A 6,148-nucleotide genomic window follows, 5' to 3' on the forward strand; every position below is an offset into this window, starting at 1 on the left:
CCCACAGAGTCCAAAATCTGTTCTTTACATCTGTGTCTCTTTTGCTGTCTCATATATAGGGTCATCTTTAACATCTTTCTAAATTATATATATATATATATATATATATATATATATAATACATATATATATGCATTAATATACTGTATTGATGTTTTTCTAACTTACTTCACTCTGTATAATAGGCTCCAGTTTCATCCATCTCATTAGAACTGATTCAAATGCATTCTTTTTAATAGCTGAGTAATATTTCATTGTGTATATGTACCACAATTTTCTTATCCACTCGTCTGTCAATGGACATCTAGGTTGCTTCCATGTCCTAGCTATTGTAAAGCATGCTGCAATGAACATTGGGGTACACGTATCTCTTTCAATTCTGGTTTCCTCGGTGTGTATGCCCAGCAGTGGGATTGCTGGGTCGTATGGCAATTCTATTTCCAGTTTTTTAAGGAATCTCCACGCTGTTCCCCATAGTGGCTCTACTAGTTTGCATTCCCACCAACAGTGTAAGAGGGTTCCCTTTTCTCCACATCCTCTCCAGCATTTATTGTTTGTATATTTTTTGATAGCAGCCATCTGACTGGAGTGAAATGGTACCTCATTGTGGTTTTGATTTGCATTTTCCTGATAATGAGTGATGTTGAGCATCTTTTCATGTGTTTGTTAGCCATATGTATGTTTTCTTTGGAGAAATGTCTGTTTAGTTCTTTGGCCCATTTTTTGATTGGGTCATTTACTTTTCTGGTATTGAGCTCCATGAGCTGTTTGTATATTTTTTGAGGTTAATTCTTTGTCAGTTGCTTCATTTGCTATTATTTTATCCCAATCTGAAGGCTGTCTTTTCACCTTGCTTATCATTTCCTTCATTGTGCAAAAGCTTTCTATCTTAATTAGGTCCCATTTGTTTATTTTTGCTTTTATTTCCATTACCCTGGAAGGTGGGTAATAGAGAATCTTGCTGTGATTTATTTCAGAGAGTGTTCTGCCTAAGTTTTCCTCTAGGAGTTTTATAGTTTCTGGTCTTACATTTAGATCTTTAATCCATTTTAAATTTATTTTTGTATATGGTGTTAGAAAGTGTTCTAGCTTCAGTCTTTTGCAGATGGTTGACCAGCACCACTTGCTAAAGAGATTGTCTTTTCTCTGTTGTATATTTTTGCCTCCTTTGTGAAAGATAGGGTGCCCATAGATGTGTGGGTTTATCTCTGGGCTTTCTATTTTGTTCCATTGATCTATATTTCTGTCTTTGTGGCAGTACCATACTGTCCTGATGACAGTAGCTTTGTATAGAGCCTGAAGTCAGGCAGGTTGATTCCTCCAATTGCATTCTTTTTTCTCAAGATTGCTTTGGCTTTTTGGTTTTTTGTGTTTCCATACAAATTGTGAAATTATTTATTCTAGTTCTGTGAGAAATGCCATTGGTAGCTCGATAGCAATTACATTGAATCTATAGATTGCTTTGGGTAGTATATTCATTTTCACTTTATTGATTTTTTCTGATCCATGAACATGGTATATTTCTCCATCTATTTGTGTCATCTTTGATCTCTTTCCTCAGTGTTTTATAGTTTTCTATATATAGGTCTTTTGTTTCATTTGGTAAATTTATTCCTAAGTATTTTATTCTTTCATCACAATGGTGAATGAGATTGTTTCCTTAATTTCTTTTTCTGTTTTCTCAGTATTAGTGTATAGGAATGCAAGGGATTTCTGTGTATTAATTTTACATCCTTCAACATTACTATATTCATTGATTAACTTTAGTAATTTTCTGGTGGTGTCTTTAGGGTTTTCTATGTACAGGATCAAGTCTTCTGCATACAGGGAGAGTTTTCCTTCCTCTTTTCCAATCTGGATTCCTTTAATTTCTTTTCTTCTCTGATTGCTGTGGCTAAAACTTCCAAAACTATGTTGAATAGTAGTGGTAAGAGTGGGCACCCTTGTCTTGTTCCTGACTTTAGGGTAAATGCTTTCAATTTTTCACCATTGAGGATAATGTTTGCTGTGGGTTTATCATATACGGCTTTTACTATGTTTAGGTATGTTTCTTTTATGCCTGCTTTCTGGAGAGTTTTTATCATAAATGGGTGTTGAATTTTGTCAAAGGCTTTCTATGCATCTATTGATATAATCATATGGCTTTTATCTTTTGATTTGTTAATGTGGTGTATCACATTGATTGATTTGCAAATAATGAATAATCCTTGCATCCCTGGGATAAACCCCACTTGGTCATGATGCATGATCTTTTTAATGTGTTGTTGGTTTCAGTTTGCTGGAATTTTGTTAAGGATTTTTTCATCTATGTTCATCAGTGATATTTGTCTGCAGTTTTCTTTTTTGTGGCATAATATAATAACCAGAATATATATATAGAATGCTGATATAGAAAATCTTTCTTTAGTTTTAACAGCAAATACTACTCTTTTTTTAGTAAATGTTATAATTTACTTTACCTGTACCCTTACTGTTAGACATTAAATCTCTGAAAACCACTATTTTGATTTTTTTTCTTTTTTTTTAGAAACAGTGTTACAAGCAGGATTATTTTGTATGTAATATTTCAATCAATCCTAAGATCATCAATAATGTAAACTATTTCAACATGCATCAGTGAGTTAAGCAACAACAGTACATATTTATGTGCATTGATACATTGGCTCTATTTACATTTATTGCTATGACTATGTATAATTAACTCCATAGCCTTCTTCTTCAAGCTTTTCATAAATTTTTTGTTTTGTTTTTTTCAACTGTGCTTTCATTGTAATAACTTGGAGCTGTTTTTTTAAATCTGATTCTAATCCACTTGGTAAGTAAATCTGTATTTTATCATTTCTTTAGTTTTTGTTCTTGGTTAACATCTGTAAAATATTACTGACTCCTCAATATTAAAATAAAAATAGCAACAAACACAATCTCTGTCACCTCATCTATTTACTATCAATTTTATTGATTTAGCTGTTTCTAAATTAATACTTCTTTCCTGAATATTCTCCCTTTTCTAGTTATTCTTTTGGTAATCACTATTTTCAAAACATATTTGTAAATATTTTAAATTTTTAAAATAAAAACAACTTCAGCTTTCTATATTTTATTTTCTAGTCTCATATGTTACATTATTTCTCTCCTTTCTTATATTTTTTGAAGTAGAAATATGATGACTTTATTTAAAATATGTTTATAAGGGACATATATTGCTGATGTCCCTGAACAGGCAGGAGGAAACATATTCCTTCAATGCCCTATAAAATTCTTATCTACCTCCTCTCTTTCCTCTCCCCCCATTCATACAACTTCCTCTTCAGAAATCCATATATTGCTGGAGAGAAATATGTCCCTCTTTTCACATCTTGCACAACTGGCAAGTTGAGCAGCCACCCAACACTTTTACTTTTCACATCCTCAATGGGAGAAGTCACCATGTTCTATCTCCCCTGTCAGGTACAACCTTGCTGTTGCCAGGCACCACCAAAAGCCCAACCAGTTAGCCCCTTGCATTATCATCCTCAGGAAAGGGATGACATTGACAATGTTCTTTTTTGTATGTTCATCTATACCCATTCTTTTCTTTTCTGGTGGTATGCTAGTTTTTCCTGTTAGCAGACTAAACTTTCACAAATTCTCTATCGCTGGTAAGAATGCACTCACTTCTGTGATTTCCAGGTTTCCATATTTCTAATGGCAGTGAGTAGGAATGGACCTGGTCTTCTCATTCTCTTGGTTCTACAGCTCCAACAGACACTATTTGCCTACTTGCAGATGAACAGATGAGTAAAAAGCTTCTGTGTGTCCTGATGTAATGTGCAGAGGAATTTTATGTGATTAGAGATATTCAAATAGCTGTTAATCAAAAAGGAGAGAAGAATGGAACAACATATAGCATCATGATACTGACATCACTCAATATCAACTTTATTAAACTGAGACATTTGTGATACATTTTGAAGAGAAAAGTGATTTGGCAAAAAGTAATATTTATGAAGGATATAGCTGCTTTGTTGAAACAGACTAGATAGAAATAGGGGTATCAGGAAAATAGTAGTGAAGCCATTGCTGAAACATAAGGGCTGCAGAGATGCTTGGACTATAGTGATTATGCAACAGGAGGGAAGGGGATAGGGCACAACTTTTGAAAGAATGACATAGCCTGAGGACACAACATAAAATGATTAGAATTAAATGGGTCCAAGATTGCAGACAAGTCAATTTCAGCTAGATCATGATCCTCAATCAGCAAGCTAAATGACACACCCAGAGTCTCCATGACAGTTCCAGTTCAGTTCAGTTAGGTTCAGTTGCTCACTTGTGTCTGACTTTTTGCGACCCAATGAATCGCAGCACACCAGGCCTCCCTGTCCATCACCAACTCCCGGAGTTTACTCAAACTCATGTCCATCAGGTCGGTGATGCCATCCAGCCATCTCATCCTCTGTCGTCCCCTTCTCCTCTTGCCCTCAATCCCTCCCAGCATCAGGGTCTTTTCCAATGAGTCAACTCTTTGCATGAGGTGGCCAAAATACTGGAGTTTCAGCTTCAGCATCAGTCCTTCCAATGAACACCCAGGACTGATCTCCTTTAGGACGGACTGGTTGTATCTCCTTGCAGTCCAAGGGATTCTCAAGAGTCTTCTCCAACACCATAGCTCAAAAGCATCTATTTTTCAGTGCTCAGCTTTCTTTACAGTCCAACTCTCACATTCATACATGACCACTGGAAAAACCATAGCCTTGACCAGGTGGACCTTTGTTGGCAAAGTAATGTCTCTGCTTTTTAATATGCTATCTAGGTTGGTCATAACTTTCCTTACAAGGAGTAAGCGTCTTTTAATTTCATGGCTGCAATTGCCATCTGCACTGATTATGGAGCCCAGAAAAATAAAGTCTGACACTGTTTCCACTGTTTCCCCATCTATTTACCATGAAGTGATGGGACCAGATGGCATCATCTTAGTTTTCTGAATGTTGAGCATTAAGCCAACTTTTTCACTCTCCTCTTTCACTTTCATCAAGAGGTTTTTTAGTTCATCTTCACTTCCTGCAGTTCCAAGGCACTATCAAAAGACCAAAGAGTGTTAGTTGTTGTTCAGTCACTCAGTCATGTCCAACTGTTTGTAACCCCATGGACTGCAGCATGCCAGTCTTCCCTGTTCTTCATTATCTCCTGGGATTTGCTCAAACTCATGTCCATTGAGTCAGTGATGCCATCCAACTATCTCATCCTCTGTCATCCCCTTCTCCTCCTGCCTTCAATCTTTCCCAGCATCAGGGCCTTTTCCAACGAGTTGGCTCTTTGCACTAGGTGGCCAAAGTATTGGAGCTTCAACTTCAGCATTGGTCCTTCCAGTGAACATTCAGGGCGGATTGCCTTTAGGATTAGCTGGTTTGATCTCCTTGTGGTCCAAAGGACTCTCAAGAGTCTTCTCCAGTAGCACAGTTCTAAAGCATCAGTTCTTAGGTGCTTAGCCTTCTTTATGGTCCAACTCTCACATTCGTACATGTCGACTGGAAAAACCATAGCTTTGACTACATGGACCTTGGTTGGCACAGTCTGCTTTTTAATATGCTGTCTAGGTCGGTCACAATTTTTCTTCCAAGGGGCAAGTGTCTTTTAGTTTCATGGATACAATCACTGTCTGCATTGATTTTGAAGCCTAAGAAAATAAAGTCTGTCATTGTTTTCCCATCTATTTGCCATGAAGTGATGGAACTGGAGACTATGATCTTAGCTTTTTGAATGTTGAGTTTTAAGCCAGCTTTTTCACACTCTTCTTTCACCTTCATCAAGAAGCTCTTTAGTTCCTCTTCACTTTATGCCACCATTAGGGTGATGTTATCAACCTCATCCTATTTGAGGTTGTTGATATTTCTCCCAGGGAAACTTTATTCCAGATTGAGCTTCATCCAGTCTGGCATTTTGCATAATGTACTCCACATATAAGTTAAATAAGCAGGGTGACAATATACAGCCTTGATGTACTCCTTTCCCAATTTGGAACCAGTCTATTGTTCCATGTCCAGTTCTAAATGTTGCTTCTTGACCTGCATACAGATTTCTCAGGAGGCAGGTCAGGTTGTCTGATATTCTTTATCTTTAAGAATTTTCCACAGTTTGTTGTGATCCACAGAGTCAAAGGCTTTAGCAC

The sequence above is a fragment of the Cervus canadensis genome, chromosome 4, assembly GCF_019320065.1.
Source record: "Cervus canadensis isolate Bull #8, Minnesota chromosome 4, ASM1932006v1, whole genome shotgun sequence".
NCBI lineage: Eukaryota > Metazoa > Chordata > Mammalia > Artiodactyla > Cervidae > Cervus > Cervus canadensis.